The sequence below is a fragment of the Meles meles genome, chromosome 1 (genome assembly GCF_922984935.1).
Source record: "Meles meles chromosome 1, mMelMel3.1 paternal haplotype, whole genome shotgun sequence".
Taxonomy (NCBI): Eukaryota; Metazoa; Chordata; class Mammalia; order Carnivora; family Mustelidae; genus Meles; species Meles meles.
Window position 1 is genome coordinate 122,338,390 of NC_060066.1, and position 17,233 is coordinate 122,355,622.

General features: G+C 41.5%; 1 protein-coding gene across 3 annotated transcripts in view; it reads left to right on the forward strand.

Moving 5' to 3' along the window:
* Positions 1–1,620: 1,620 nt before the first annotated feature.
* WDR47 (WD repeat domain 47) overlaps positions 1,621–17,233 on the forward strand; it is a 70,816-nt gene continuing 55,203 nt past the window's right edge. For 2 of the 3 annotated variants that reach the window (XM_046024729.1, XM_046024730.1), the window contains exon 1: positions 1,622–1,914. The gene's annotated coding sequence lies outside the window, so the exon portion shown is untranslated. Of the gene's footprint in view, positions 1,915–17,233 lie in introns of all 3 variants that reach the window. The other variant, XM_046024731.1, reaches the window with a different exon arrangement.

A 17,233-nucleotide genomic window follows, 5' to 3' on the forward strand; every position in this document is an offset into this window, starting at 1 on the left:
CTGTTTGACCTTGGGCAAATTGTTTTCCTTAATCTCTAAAATGGGAATAGTTAACAGGCATTTTAAGGGAGATTGTGAGGCTTAAGTGAGAACACAGGGAAAGCACTTCATTTTATGCTTAATGACTATCCAAACAATCTAGTATCAGATCAGGTTCTTCCTATTGTGTAGTGCTCTGCCCTGAGTAGGTGGTCAAATGTTTGTCAGATTGTCCCTGATTAATAACTCTTTGTAGATCTAGTTGAAAATTTAAATAAATAACGCTGGCTTCTTGCAACTGGTATTGTTTGAGACTCAAGATCAAGAAGCAGATTCTCAGATGAACTATACTGGCAAAGACATTTCCTGGATATATCTGACCACCTTTTCAATTTATTTATTATCATTATTATTTTTAAAGATTTTGTTTATTTTCTTTGACGCAGAGAGAGAGAGAGATCACAAATAGGCAGAGAGGCAGGCAGAGAGAGAGAGGGGGAAGCACGCTCTCTGCTGAGCAGAGAGCCTGATGCGGGGCTCGATCCCAGGACCCTGAGACCATGACCCGAGCCGAAGGCAGAGGCTTAACCCACTGACCCACCCAGGCGCCCCTCAATTTAAACATTCTGTACCATTTTTTCTTTTTTTTTTTCAAATATCCGGACTCTGGGTTAACATTAACTTGTGTTGTCTGTCACTTATCACTGAGAGAGTTCTTAATGAAGACTCTTCCAGGAGTTAATTAGGACTAGGCAATAGAAATTTTGCATAAACTGTTTTCCCTGAATTTGTAAATATTTTTCTTGGAAACTTTGCCTCACACTACTGCTCCCTGTATCTTGAATTAGATTAAATTCTTCCTGTTCAGAAATGTTTTTGATGTTTATTATTACCACTCTCTTTTACGTCCTTTCCCCCAGTTTGGAGGCCCAGATCACCCTTGGCATTTGGCCTTTATGAGGACGAGGCTCTTACGGGTTTGTGTCACTTTATTCCTAGCTCTTCTACATGGTTATACCCACTGAATGCTCAGTTCAGCTCGGTGAAGCATCACGTTTATTTGTGGACTACTACTGCACCAGTGGGGTGGGAAAGTGAGATCCTGTTTCAAGGAGCTTACAACTAAAAAGGGTAGTACAAAAAACCCCCAGGAGCCTGTTAAGTGTTAAGTAACTGGAAAATGCTTGGAGGCATATCAGCATCACAAAAGGAGAAATCAAGAAAGGGGCAGATGAGCTGCTGGAGTTTTCGGGAGGAAGTGGGACTTGCAGAAGCGGAGAGACATGGGGAGGAGGCCAGATTTACTTCATTAGTCTTTATTAATAAATTGTCGGGGAGGAATGTTGAGTCGATTCTAATGCGCAGATGACTTCTCGATTCCGAAGTCCCCTCTGCGCTATTTCGGGATGCGGGGCACCCGCCAGCCACGGGTTGCGTCCGGGCCGCTGGTCCCTTACCCGATCGCCAGGCAAGCTTTTCCTCAGAGTGCAGTCGGTCCTTGGAGGGCAGGCCGGGAGCCAGTCCATCTAGGCGTGCCCCCACCGCTCCAAGCATGGGCCCGCCCAGCAGACTCTCCCTTTGGCTCAGGCACCTGCCTGGCCGCCCCTCGGCGGGGTCCTGAGGAGCCTTGGAGAAGCGCGGTGATTGGCTGCGGCTCGGGGCTGGAGCTCGGCTCCGACGCCGCTTGACAACCGCAGTCTGCGAGGCTGAGCGCAGCGGTACTTCGGCAGGGGCGGATGCGGAGAAGGACGGACTGACGGTCTGATGGATTGACGTGAGGGCGGCAGAAGGGAGGACCGACGCCAAGCACAGACACAGACCTCCGCCCTCGCGCTCCAGCTCCAGCCCAGAGCCGGCCGCGTTGGGGCCGCGTCCGCCGGCCTCTTAGTCGTTTTCTAACCAGCCGCTTCTCTGGACGGGTCCGGGAACCCTCAGGTGAGTGACTCCGGGTGGCGGAGGCGGGGTCGGCCGCGCAGCACCTCGAGTTGCCATGGTCACCGGTCGCCACCTGTCACCACCTGACGGGGTTCCGACCCAGGCAGCCCTTGGCCCGTAGGGCGGCGTTTGCGGCCCGGGAGAAGGGTCTTGGGTAGGATTCGGTGGCGCTGGGGACCGGGGTCGTGGGTGAGGCCCCGGCGCCGCCGGATGAGGACCTGGGAACTGCCGGCCCCAGTCTGGAGGCCGCCGATCCCGAACCACACCTTCCCCTGTCTGCCAGCCGGGCTCTGGGGCAGAGCGACGCCCCTCGCCCTGGAGCTTGTCGGCCCCCGAGCGAGGAACGAGCGCAGGGTGGGTGTCCACCTCGCTGCTGCTGAGAGGCTGGAGGGGAGCTGGCCGCGCGGATTCTTCCTTCCTCGCCCCGCTGCCTGGCCCGGACGAGAATTGAGGGGCGCGCTCGCGTCCCTGTCCGGGCACGCCTTGGCCAGGAGGAGGGGAGGAGGCTGCGGGACTGGGAGCCGAGCTCGGCGTGGGGCAGCTCCGCGGGGCCGGCTTTGGCCTTATCTTACGTCAGTGGTCTGTGGGAGCAGCCTTTGGGGGTCTGGGCGGGGGGCGGGGAGAGGGGTAGCGACTGGGCTTGGAACCCGGCTTTGCTGGGGCGGGGGAAGCGCCTGCGTAGAAGACGCGGGAGGCTGTAGAACTCGTAGGGTTCAGCGGGTCGCGTGTATCGGGGAGAAAGAGATTGGGGCTCAAGCTCTGGGGCGAGGCATTGGGCATAGGGGCAAGAGCAGGAGGAGGCAGGGACAGCATTGACCAGCGTTTGATTGTTTTCTTCTCTAAACCCAGACGTGCAGTCAGTAACCACGCATGGTATCTGAGCGGAGCGTTTTTGGCAACTTGGTTCTCTGCATAATGAAAGGAGAAGTCTTTGTTCCACCCAGATTCATAGGTTGTGATCTAACACTTATTTTCCTTCCTTTGTTGTAGACTTCATAGAATGCATCAAGAAGTTAATGGCACAGAAATTAACATGTAGGCTTTAAATATGCTACAAATCTTTTTTTTCCACAGTAAATCCAAGTAGATTTTGTTTTTGTCTCCAGTATTGGCATGAGTTGTATTGAATTTTTACTAGAAAGGAGAAACGCCTAAGAACCCATTTTCCTTTATATGTCATATTCTGGAGGTGTCATTTAGGAGGAAGATGTAATGAACAATTTTACGTTAGGTTTTAGGGGTAGATTGCTTCCGCACGGGAAAGAAAAAATATACAGTGAGGGAAAGGACAAGTAATTAAACCACTAACAGTATATTGTCAGGTTAAAAAAAAAAAGACAAAACACTCAAACTTCGATGTCATTAGAAATATGTAATTTTTTGTGAAGGGATTTTAACATGTTTACCTCTCCCTCCTACTTCCCAGTTCTTTTCTTTTCTTTCTTTCTTTCTTTTTTTTTTAAAGCCAGTATGAGGAATATATCATAAGAGAACAGGGGTGTTATCCTAAGTTCTTAGTTACGTAATTGTGTTCAGTCTCTTTTTCTGTTTGTGAATTTATCAGTTACTGAATGGACAGCATGTGATAAGGTTAATATATATATACACACACAAATACAGCAGTTTGAGAAACACTTCAAAATAAGTATGAAGAGATGCAGTTTTCCTTAGTGGATCAGTAAACTGGAAATCAGATTGCCTGGATTGAAGTTTCATTTTGCTATTGATTATAATATACTTTGCTCTTGATTACATTACTACTCATCCTACTGTAGAGTCGATATTTAATCTGTAAAATGGTAATAATACCTACTATTATTTTTGTCTGGAATGGGCTCTTAAGTTGAATAGAAGAATCTGTTTGAAAGTGTTTTGGAAAAAATTTAAGGGATCTGTTGATTACCTTTTTTTTTTTTTTTTTTTTTTAAGATTCTTATTTATTCATTTGACAGAGAGAGAAAGAGCACAAATAGGCAGAATGGCAGGGAAAGGGAGAAGCAGTCTCCTGGCTGAGCAGGGAGCCCAGCTCTGGGCTCGATCCCATGACCTGAGCCAAAGTCAGCTGCTTAACCAACTGAGCTACCCAGGCGCCCCTGTTGATTACCTTTTAATAGAGAGCTGCTTAACCAACTGAGCAACCTTGGCACCCCTGTTGATTACCTTTTAATAGAGTGAAGTATTGGCAAGGATAATTAAAATCCTGTGCATGATCCACTTAGTATTTTGAGGTCCAGAACCTTTTTTTTTTTTTTCAAAGATTTTTTATTTATTCATTTGACAGACAGAGATCACAAGCAGGCAGAGAGAGAGAGGGGGCAGTCTCCCTGCTCAGCAGGGATCCTGATTGGGGGGGGAGGCATCCCAGGACCCTGGGATCATGATAGGAGCCGAAGGCAGAGGCTTTAACCCATTGAGCCACCCAGGCACCTCCAGAACCTTATTTTTACAATGACCTTACAGGGCTCACAGGAACTATTAAGGCACATCCTTGTTCTTTTATAGAAGTTCTTTATTACCAGCATGATGTGGAAAAAGGGTGTTTGCTTCCATATGTGTGCAAGGATTGCTTTTCTGCTTTTAGTAATATGCTCTCAAATTTAGAAAATAATTTAGAAAATTTAGAAAATGGATACTCCGACTTGAATTTCATTTGGTATTAAGAAATCCTCATTGGGGGGTACCTGGGTGGTTTATTCGGTTAAGTGTCTGCCTTCTGCTCAGGTCATGACCCTAGGGTCCTGGGATCGAACTCAGTGTGGGGCTCCCTGCTCTGCAAGAAGCATTCTTCTCCTTCTCCCCCTGCTTGTGCTCTTTCTTTCTCTGTCAAATAAATCTTAGGGCGCCTGGGTGGCTCAGTGGGTTAAGCTGCTGTCTTTGGCTCAGGTCATGATCTCAGGGTACTGGGATCGAGTCCCGCATCGGGCTCTCTGCTCAACGAAGAGCCCTTCCTCTCTCTCTGCCTGCCTCTCTCGTGATTTCTCTCTGTCAAATAAATAAATAAAATCTTAAAAAAAAAAAATCTTAAAAAATAAAAAAAGAAATCCTCAGTGGATCATGCTTTTTGAATAATCAAATAGTTTATCCCCCTTTTTCTGTGCTTTAAAAATAGTATTTGTACTTTTAGAGATAAGCTGCAGTTTGCCAAGGGGTAAATCTCTGGTCACATAACATGGCACTTACTTAAGGAGTGATTATCAATTTCACTTGAAAACTTTGATAAAAAGTACTTTTTAAAAAAAATTTATTTGTCAGAGAGAGAGCGAGAGCACACAGGCAGGCAGAGTGGAAGACAGAGGGAGAAGCAGGCTCCCTGCTGAGCAAGGAGCCAGATGTGGGACTCCATCCCAGGATGCTGGGATCATGACCTGAGCTGAAGGCAGCTGCTTAACCAACTGAGCCACCCAGGAGTCCCCAAAAATACTTTTTTAATATTAGAGTACCAAACGATGCCATGGAGAATGTAATCACAGTAATTTCTAAGGTAAAATTCAAAGACTTCAAAGAAATTTCATGCTTCAGGGTTCCTGGGGATGTGTTCAGTTTTTTCTGCCCCTACAGAGATTTAAGAAGCATTGCCTTACATTCAGCTAATGAATGGCAAATCACTACATAGTACAGGAAATAAGTTGAATTCCATTTTCTAAAACTTTGACATTAGGCTCATTGTTCTGATTATCCCCTCTTGATTTTCCCCCTGTAAAAGTCAGAACGTTATAGACGAAAGGTCAAAGGGTTTTAGTCCTATAGAACTTGTCATACCTTTCTTGCTTCTGCACTTTTTGGTGTGTGACCTTAACAAACATCTCTGGGGCGCCTGGGTGGCTCAGTGGATTAGGCCGCTGCCTTTGGCTCAGGTCATGATCTCAGGGTCCTGGGATCGAGCCCCGCATCAGGCTCTCTGCTCCGCAGGGAGCCTGCTTCCTCCTCTCTCTCTGTCTGCCTCTCTGCCTACTTGTGATCTCTCTCTCTGTCAAATAAATAAATTAAAAAAAAAAATCTTAAAAAAAAAAAAACAAGTACCAAACATCTCTGAGCATTAGTGTAATCATCTGTGAAATGAAATTATAAGTTGTAAGAATTTTATAAATACTGTATAGGAGTATCAAAGGGCCTGGCATAGTAAATGTACAATAAATGTACCTTTTCCTTTACTATTTCTGTGTAGCAGGATATTAACAATCCCTCAAACTTATTCTTAGCAGGAAACCCCATCACTGCTCTGAACTTCCATGGCATTTTATTTGTAATTCTTTTATGGTGTTCTTTGTATTTTATGCATATTATCTTTATATAGGAGTCTTGAATCCAGGTCTGCAGACTCCAAATCCAGTTCTGGCACATGCCTAAGGATACTTTTTTTTCCCCATGTAATACTGAGACCATTACATTGAATAGCCAAAGCTTATATAGTTCAACTGATTTTTCTTCCTTTTTGTTTTGAGTTTGTTTCTGTTTGGGTGAAAAGCTAGCCTTACAGAATACCACGCACTCCCTTATAAACCTTTCTTTTGTGTTTCATCTTTTTGTTCACTATATTAATTCAGTCATTGTATCTCTTGGATGCAGCCTGGTGCTAGCATGGAGTATATACTCAAATATATATTGTTAAATTTTAATTTTTGGAGGGGAGGGGCAGCAGGAGAGGGAGAGAAAGAATCTTTTTTTTTTTTTTAAAGATTTTTTAATTTATTTATTTGACACAGAGAGATCACAAGTAGGCAGAGAGGCAGGCAGAGAGAGAAGGAAGCAGGCTCCCTGCTGAGCAGAGAACCCAATGTGGGGCTCGATCCCAGGACTCTGGGATCATGACCCGAGCTGAAGGCAGAGGCTTCAACCCGCTGAGCCACCCAGGCGCCCCTCTTTTTTTTTTTTTTTTAAAGATTTTATTTATTTACTAGAGAGACAAAGGTCACAAGTAGGTAGAGAAGCAGGCAGAGAGAGGAGGAAGCAGGCTCCCTGCTGAGCAGAGAGAGCTCGATGCGGGCCTTGATCCCAGGACCCCGGGATCATGACCTGAGCCAAAGGCAGAGGCTTTAACCCACTGAGCCACCCAGGCGTCCCATGGGAGAGAAAGAATCTTAAGCAGGCTCCTCACTGGGCACCGAGCTCTATCTCACAACTCTGAAGTCATGACCCGAGCCAAAATCAAGAGTTGGATGTTTAACCAACTGAGTCAACCACGTGCCCCAGTACTCAAATATTTTAAAGTAAGTACTTGAAACAAGAATTACCACAAGTAGGAATCACTTCATGTGACATCCTCCACATAATTGATCTAATCAAGCTTCCCAATATTTTAAAATTATACCTGGAATATTTTAAAACTATGTATTTAAACTTTTCCAAAGTGAATTTTTTATTTTATCCACAGTACAGTAGCTCTCTCATAGCATGTTATTAGCAGCCCTTTTGACATACTGCTTTTACCGTGGGTGTGAGCTCTGAAGAGAAGAAATTATATTTACTAAGCACTATTCACATGTTTGCCATTCTGCCTGGACCTTTTTCTTGTTTTACTCGTTAATGTCCTATCTTACAGAGAAACAGTTCTACATGAAAAATGACATAAACATTTTATACTATGATACACTTGATTCAAATAATGAATTCTATGAAATGAACAAATTTCTATGGCTCAGTATCATGTTTTATGATTTTTATTGATGTATTGAAAAAGAAAATGGAATTTTATTTGAGAAAACTTGGTAGAACTGAACTAAAATTGGAGCCTTAACATCCATTTTTGGTTTAGCCTTTTTTTTTTTTTTTTTTAAATGTTATTTTGAAAGCCTGGAAATTGAATTTGGTTAGTGTTCTTTCCAGCTTTAAGTGAAGTTTTAGAAATGAAATTCGGGAAAGTGCAAAAACAGTATCTGATGAATAGATGATATGTGAAGCAACTTTAGGTTTTTTGGTGTGTTTATTGTATAGTGCCCATATCACGGGAAGTGTTAATTTCAGTATGAAGTTATTGGACCTGGCCATACCTGGAGTATTGTGTTCTATTTAGGATGTTCTAAGAGGGAGATTGACACATGTTCAGAGGAGAAGGACTACAATAGGGGTAATCTGTAAGCTGTGTGAAGAATGGTTGAAGCAAAAAGGCATGTAAACATGATTATTGTCAGATTTAAATGTGTGAACGTTTTAAACATAACAAACTTGTTTCATGCTGACTCTGAAGACATAACCAGATGAAAATCATAAGAAAGTAGATTTTAGTTCAGTATTAGGAAAGCAAAATTTTGGGGGTGCCTGAATGGCTCAGTCCGTTAAGCCTATAGCTCTTGGTTTTAGCTCAGGTCATGATTTCTGTGTTGTGAAATCCAGCCCTGCATCAGGTTCTATACTGGGCATGGAGCCGCCGCCTTTTTTTTTTTTTTTTTTTTTAAGATTTTATTTATTTATTTGACAGAGATCACAACTAGACAAAGAGGCAGGCAGAGAGAGTGAGAGGAGGAAGCAGGCTCCCTGCCGAGCAGAGAGCGCAATGCAGGGCTCAATCCTAGGACCCAGAGATCATGACTTGAGCCAAAGGCAAGAGGCTTAACCCTCTGAGCCACCCAGGTGCCCCTGGCATGGAGCCTTCTTAAGATTCTCTCTCTCCCTCTGACTTTCCCCCTTAAAAAAACAAAAAGAAAAGCAAAATTTTCCTACTTGTGAGAAAATTATTGGAGTCCTGTACTGTCTATTACTATGTAATAAATTACCTTTTCCAAAACATAGTGACTTAAAACAACAAATGGTTTATCTCACTGTTTCTGAGGGTCAGGAATCTGGGGCACACCCCTACTGAGTACCTCTGATTTAAGGTCTTTGTTAAGGTTGCAGTCAAGCTGCAGCAAGGGGCTGTGATCTCGTCTGAAGATACAAATCAGGGATGATCTCCATCCAAAATCAGTGACTTGGGCCTTTGTTCCTGTGGGCTGTTGGACTGAGGGCTTCCATTCCTCCTGGCAGTTGAGTGGTTCTTTAACACTTGGATCTTTCCATAAGGTTGCTTCATGACATGGCAGCTGGCTTCCCCCAGCATGAGAGTCTGAGAGAATACATGCCAACACTCAGGACTCACACTGTCATCTCTTTACAGAGCTTGAAAGTGACATCTCAACACTTCTGCTATGCTTCTGTGTAGAAGTGAATTGCTAAATCCAGCCCATATGCAAGGGCCAGTGAGTACAAAAGGTTATAAACACCATTAGGGTCACTGGTGACCATCTTAGAGGCTACCTGCCACAGGTGCCTTGTAGGGGTTTTATAAAAATTTTCTGTCATTGGAGGCATTTATGTATAGGTTGGCAGACCATCTGTTATAGGTAAGTATTTGAATATTCTGTACTAAACAGCATGGACTAATGTACCTTGCAACTCAGTTCTGTGATAAATATATAAAACTAAGATAGTAGAAAAGTTAAGGATAGAAAACTTTAATAGGTAATTATATAGTATATATTTTGTTGTCCTTAATTTAGTAGTTAATGCTTGTATAATTTTGGCATTTTTGGTACATTTTTAAGTTTTTGTGGCTCTTGGTTTAGTACATTTCCTTACATGTTTCTGAATGTGGACCTACTGACTTAAAGCCATTTTTTAAGATAGTTTGATTTTTGAAGTATACACAAGTACTTCAAGTTCTGCTTTTTCCCTTTGAAAATAATAGAGTATGTGTGGGAATAAAACATGAAGGACATTTTTAATCTATTTTACAAAGCACACTTTTTACCTTGGTTTTAGGTGTGATAAAAAACTATGCTGGAGGCCTCATTATATAATAAAAGGTGAAATTGTGTTCTTAGATAAAACGTCCTTTTTATCGTAAAATAAAACACAAAAATAAAGAATACTGTATGAAATTATGGAGTATTTTACTTTGACCTTAGTTGATACAGCATTAACTTGTGCTTAGAGTTTAGAATTAATTTTTATTACAAATATTAAGATTATAAACCTTCTACATTTCTTAAATCTTTATGGGTTGAAACTCTGCTTAATATACATTTGAATATTCACTATGAGCTGCTGTGATGATTTAAGGAATAAAAATGTTTTAAAATCCTTTAATTCTTTTTATGATTAACACCTAAAGCTTTTGGCTGGAAGTCAGGAGACCTGGAGTTTAGCTCTGTCTAATGTCAAATAATAATTATATAATCAAGTGATGGCACTGTTGCTCACTAGTAAGTGGGATTCCCATTTTGAATTGTTTTAAGGAATGGACTTGTTTTGGTCTGTCCATACTTTACCTGCCAGGTTTCTCTGGAGATCAGTGACACAGTCTATGAGTTTTCTGATTGGAAGCTGTTCAGTCTGAGACCAGAGAACACAGCAAAGATCTGACAGGTCTTAAAGAGATCTGCTGTGAGTGAGTGAGCTATAAGTTTATTATTTAATAAAGGCTCAGTGGTTTAAGCCGCTGCCTTCGGCTCAGGTCATGATCTCAGGGTCCTGGGATCGAGTCCCGCATCGGGCTCTCTGCTCGGCAGGGAGCCTGCTTCCCTCTCACTCTCTCTGCCTGCCTCTCTGCCTACTTGTATCTCTCTCTGTCGGATAAATAAATAAAATCTTAAAAAAAAAAAAAAAGAATAAAAATCATTCTCTAAACATTTTGTTTTTCAGTCTAAAATTCTTACTGCCTTAGGGGCGCCTGGGTTGGTTAAGCACTCAGCTCTTGATTTTGGCTCAGGTCCTGATCTCAGGGTTGGTTGTGAGATCAAGCCATGCTGGGCAGGGAGCCTGCTTAAGATTCTCCTCCTTCCCCTCTCCATCTGCCCAATCCGCCTCTCGCCACCCTCTCTCTTGCACATGCTATCTCTCTTTCTACGAAATAAATAAATAAATAAAATTCTTATGCCTTAAATCAATGCTAATTTTGTTTTTGGTTGTGGTCTAAAAACAATTATGATTAGTAGTAAAGCATTTGTTGAAACACTTAAATTTATTTAGATTTATCTAGATTTCTTCATATTTGGTGTGGTTTTCATGGATACTTTATTTATATTTTTATTTATTATTAGATTTTATTTATTTGACAGAGAGAGACATAGCAAGAGAGGGAACACAAGCAGAGGAAGTGGGAAAGGGAGAAGCAGGCTTCCTGCTGAGTAGGGAGCCAGATGCGGGGCTAGATCCCAGGACCCTGGGATCATGACCTGAGCTCAAGGCAGATGCTTAACGACTGAACCACCCAGGCACCCCTATTTTTTTATTTTATAAAGATTTTATTTCTCAGAGGGCACAAGCGCAAGCAGAGGGAGAAGCAGGGTTCCTGCTGAGCAGGGAGCCTAGTGCCAGGCTCTATCCCAGGACCCTGGATCATGACTTGAACCAAAGGCAGACATTTGGGGGGACACCCAGCGTCCCTTCATGGATACTTCTAAAACTGAAGTCTATTTTATTTTTTTTAATTTTTATTTATTTATTTTTAAAAAGATTTTATTTATTTATTTGAGAGAGAATGAGTGAGAGAGAGCATGAGAGAGGAGAAAGTCAGAGGGAGAAGCAGACTCTCCAAGGAGCTGGGAGCCCGACACGGGACTCGATCCTGGAAGTCCAGGACCATGACCTGAGCCGAAGGCAGTCGCCCAACCAACTGAGCCACCCAGGAGCCCCCTGAAGTCCATTTTAAACTTGAAAGTTAAACTCCAAAGTTCTTAGATCTAATTTTTCTTTTCGTTTTTTTTTGTTTGTTTGTTTGTTTTTCTTTCCTTCCTTCCTTCTTCCCTTTTGGTTCCCTTCCCTCTTATCAGTTTCAGTATTGCTTACTTTTTGATGGTGGTATTCATTTAGATAATTTTAAACTTAAGTGGGGCTTATTAAATAAGGGTTAAGGTATATTAGACCTGGGCGCCTGGGTGGCTTAGTGGGTTAAGCCTCTGCCTTTGGCTCAGGTCATGATCTCAGCAGGGAGCCTGCTTCCCCCTACCCCTGCCCAAGTATATTAGACCTGGAGAGATTTTTTTTTTTTTAATGAAAAGTAATATTTACTTTTATTTTTATTTATTTATTTGAGAAAGAGAATGAGAGGGGAAAATTCAGAGCAGGTAGCCCGATGCAGGACTTGATACCAGGACTCCAGGATCATGACCTGAGCCAAAGCCAGTCATCCAACCAACTAAGCCACCCAGGCACCCTCTACTTTTATTTTAGTTTCTTACACAGTTGAACTAATACTTTTTGTCTCTCTTGCTAAAAGTACATGTTTAAAAGTCTGATTAGACTGTTACTAATGCAGACTTCTGTTTATCTACCCTATTAACATTGTTTAATAGAAAAATAATGTGAAGATCATAAACTAGGGTCCTCTGTTGGAATAATTTTTCTTTTTTCTTTTTTTTTTTTTTAAAGATTTTATTTATTTATTTGACAGAGAGAGAGATCACAAGTATGCAGAGAGGCAGGCAGAGAGAGAGGAGGAAGCAGGCTCCCTGCGGAGCAGAGAGCCCGATGCGGGGCTCGATCCCAGGACCCTGAGATCATGACCTGAGCCGAAGGCAGCGGCTTAATCCACTGAGCCACCCAGGCGCCCCTCTTTTTTTTTTTTTTAATGGAATAATTTTTCTTAAAGATTTTATTTATTTGTCAGAGAGAGAAAGAGAGCATAAGCAGAGGGAGAAGCAGGCTCCCTCCTGAGTAAGAAGCTTGGGATCATGACCTGAGCGGAAGGCAGATGCTTAACCAACTGAGCCACCCAGGCATACTTGTTGGAGTAATTTTTAAAGATTATTTCAGTACTATGAAGCCTTTTCATTTTGGAATATTTAGATGACTCTTTCCATTTCATAACTTTCCTTATCTTTGCCCTTCACTTTCTTGGGAATTAGTGTGATATAGCAGAAAGAACTGCAGAATCTCACAGACTGTTTCCAATCTTGCCCTAAGATTATAACCTTAGGCTACTGTATTTCCTTCGTTTCCTTTTCCTACTCTTTTTCCTTTTCTTTCTCTTTCTCTCTCTTTGCCTGCCCTCTTTGTATCTGTATTTCTTTCAGAAATTCTAATTTTCATTGCCACAAAGCTTAGGATATGATTGGGGAGAGGGAGACAATTTCTTGTCTGGCTACCAAAATTAAATATCTATCTATCTATATACATAGATACATATGTATGTGTATATATGTGTGTGTATATATATATATGATATATTAACCATGTATAGATTATTAAATAAATAAATACTGCCTCCCCTTGTTTTGCTATCCTGTTAAATAGGTGCCCTCTGGTACTTTTTTTTTTTTTTGAGATTTTATTTATTTATTTGACAGACAGATCAGAAGTAGGCAGAGGCAGGCAGAGAGGGGAGGGAGAGAAGTAGGCTCCCTGCTGAGCAGAGAGCCCGATGCAGGACTCGATCCCAGGACCCTGGGATCACGACCTGAGCCGAAGGCAGTGACTTAACCAACTGAGCCACCCAGGCACCCCCTCTGGTACTTTTTATTTATTTATTACAGATTTTATTTATTTATTTGTCAGAGCACAAGCCAGAGGGAGGGGCAGGCATAACCTCCCATGCATCCCACCTTCTGGTACTTTTTATGGTGTCAACGTGGATACCAGGACGTATGTCCTGATGCACTTTTTAAAAATATTTTATTTATTTATGTGACAGACAGAGACCACAAGGGCAGAGAGCCCGATGCGGGGCTCGATCCCAGGACCCTGGGATCATGACCTGAGCCGAAGGCAGAGGCTTTAACCAACTGAGCCACCCAGGTGCCCCCTGATGCACTTTTTTTTTTTTTTTTTTTTTTTTTTTTAAAGATTTTATTTATTTATTTGACAGAGAGAGATCACAAGTAGGCAGAGAGGCAGGCAGAGAGAGTGAGAGGGAAGCAGGCTCCCTTCCGAGCAGAGAGCCGGATGTGGGACTCGATCCCAGGACCCCGAGATCATGACCCGAGCCGAAGGCAGCGGCCTAAACCACTGAGCCACCCAGGCGCCCCCCCCCGATGCACTTTTGAAAGAAGTACTTAGTAGCTTGTGAAATACATGTTGAGTCTTAATGTAAATACCGGGTTAGTTTTTTTTTTTTTTTTTAGTTTATTTAATCTCTACACTCAATATAGATGTAGGGCTTGAACTCACAACCCTGAGATCAAGGGTTGCATGCTTTTCTGACTCAGCCAGCCAGGTCCCCCAGATACTGGGTTAATTTCTTAAACTTACAAAGCCAAGGGTCTTCGTCTGTCAAATGGAAATGAAACTGCCTATCTCATAAGATTGTTATAAGGATCACTTAAATAATATGAGTAAAGATTTTAGAATAGTACCCAGTAGTTTTTGCATTGTAAACATCGCAGTTAATCTTATCTTTGGGATTGTATTCCAGTTGGCAGGTTGATGTAGAAGAGAAACTTAGATCTAATCTTGTAATTTTTCAGTTTTTTTCTTTTTAAAATTAAAAATTGTATTCATACAAGAAATGTGTGTGTAAACATACAAGTAATACATGAATGTTTGTGAAGCATTCTAGTAATACAAATGATAAAGAGTAAAACAGTCTCCCTTCAGCCCCTTTCTCTTCCTAGTTTTATGCCTTGCATCCAGTACCATTCCTGTCCTCAGAGGTAACCTTTCTTAACAGTCTGATATGTATCCCACCAGACCTTTCTTTGTTACTTATTTAGACATGGATTTCATATCTTCCCTTTAAAAAAATTAAGTGAACCTATTTATATTGATCCATTCAGCAAATATTTATTGATAGTTATTGTTCTGTGATGTGCTTTTGCGTTGTGAGGATGCATTTGTATTCTATATTAATGAATTTACCATAATTTAACAATTCTATTGATGAGAGCTCAGTTCATTTCTAATTTTTCTCTATTACAAGCAGATATTCAAGGAGCATCATTGTATATGTACCTTTGTGTATATTTGCAAGTACTTTTTTAGGATAGATGTCTAGAAGTAGAGTTGGAATTGGTAAGTCAGAGTATAAACATTTAAAATTTTCATAGGTAGAAAAAAGTAAAAATTTCATAGGTAGAAGAAATTTTATGCTGTCATACTCTCTTTCAAAAAATTTGTCCCAATTTATATCCGTTTTAAAAAAGATTGTATTTATTTATATGAGAGAGGGAGAATGAGCATGAGCGGGGTGAGGGGCAGAGGGAGAAGCAGACTCCCTGCTGATAAGGGTGCTCAACATGGGTCCCTAACATGGGTGCCCAACGTGGGGCTTGATCTCAGGACTCCAGAATCATGACCTCATGACCACCAGCTGCAACTGAGCCACCCAGGTGCCCCGAATTTACATTATTTTTTTTATTAATTGCATTTATTAACATATAATGTATTATTTGCTCCAGGGGTCTGTGAATTGTCAGGCTTACACACTTCACAGCACTCACCATAGCATATACCCTCCCCAGTGTCCATAACCCAACCACCCTCTCCATACCCCCCACCCCCCGCCAATTTACGTTCTTAACACAGTATGTGAAAGGACATTTACTCATGCTCTTGCCAACACTAGATATCAGGTCTTTTTTGCAAAACCAGTAGGCCATAAATGGTATCTTATTTTAATATCACTTGTGACGTTGAACTTCTTTTCATAAATTTATTGGTCTTTTATAGTTCTGTGAATTTTCTGTAGTCTTTGCTCGTTGTTCAACTGGAATTTTGTGGGGTATTGATTTGAAGATGCTATTTATATGTTCTTAGTGGTAATCATTTAACTGTTTATGTGTATTATGTTTATTCCTAGTTTGTCCTTTTTTTAAAAAAAGATTTTATTTATTTGACAGACAGAGATCACAAGTAGGCAGAGAAGCAGGCAGAGAGAGAGGAAGGGAAGCAGGCTCCCCGCCAAGCAGAGAGCCTGATGCGGGGCTCAATCCCAGGACCCTGGGACCATGACCTAAGCTGAAGGCAAAGGTTTTAACCCACTGAGCCACTCAGGCGCCCCCCCCCCCCTAGTTTGTCCTTTGTCTTTTTTTTTTTTTTTTTTTTTTTAATTTACAGCATAACAGTGTTCATTGTTTTGGCATCACACCCAGTGCTCCATGCAGTACGTGCCCTCCCTATTACCCACCACCTGGTTTCTCAACCTCCCACCCCCTTTTTTTTTTTTTTTTAAGCTGAAACCAAGAGTCAGACGCTTAACCGACCGAGCCACCAAGGTGCCCCTGTCCTTTGTCTTTTAACTTGTTTATGGCAACTTCTGTTACAAGTGGAACACATTTTTAGTGCCAAATTTGACAATTTTTTTTCTTTACATTTTCAGGGTTACGGGACTTTTTTTTTTTTTTTTTAAGATTTTATTTATCCATATGAAAGAGAGAGCATGAACAGGGGGAAGGGCAGAGAAAGAGGGAGAAGCAGACTCCTTACTGAGCACGGAGCCTAATGTGGGACTTGATTCTAGGACCCTGAGATCATGACCTGAGCCAAAGTCAGACACTTAACTGACTGAGCCACCCAGGCACCCCTGGGTTGTGGGACTTAATCACATAGTCTGAGTCAAAAATAGTTTTGTTTTTGATTTTTAAGATTTTATTTATTTGTTATTTAAGATTTTATTTATTTATTTATTAGAAAGAGAGAGAGAATACAAGCAGACAGAAGGAGAGGGAGAAGCAGGCTCTTCCTGGAACAGAGAGCCTGATGCAGGGTTCCATCCCAGGACCCTGGGATTATGACCAGAGGTGAAGGCGATGCTTAACTGACTGAGCCACCCAGGCACCCTGAGTCAAAAATAGTTTCACTTGGGGCGCCTGGGTGGCTCAGTGGGTTAAACCTCTGCCTTCGGCTCAGGTCATGATCCCAGAGTCCTGGGATCGAGCCCCGCATCGGGCCCTCTGCTCAGCAGTGAGCCTGCTTCCTCCTCTCTCCCTGCCTGCCTCTCTCCCTACTTGTGATCTGTCTGTCAAATAAATAAATAAAATCTTAAAAAAAAATAGTTTCATTTATTTTGTAAATTTTTAGTTCTTCAGCAATTAAATATGCTTTTTAATTTTTGTGGGTTTGAATATGGAAAGAACACAACTATTTTAATCTCATAAAGATTGAAATAATATTTGAATCAGATCTGAGGTATTATTTAAAAAATTACAAATCATTCTCAAATGTTACTTCTTTATATACAAAATGAACACATTATATTCATTATATTACTGGTTCCTTCCAGGTACTTGGAATTAGAATTTTCAAGTAATTTGCAATGGGAAACTCATTACTTATGTTTCATATTATTATTTTTATATTTTTTGGAATAAGTAATATTTGTACATGATACAAAATTTAAAAGGTACAAAAGGGTATATAGTGGAAAGTCTTCTTCCCATTCCTATTCTTCAGTTATCCAGTTTTCTTTTAA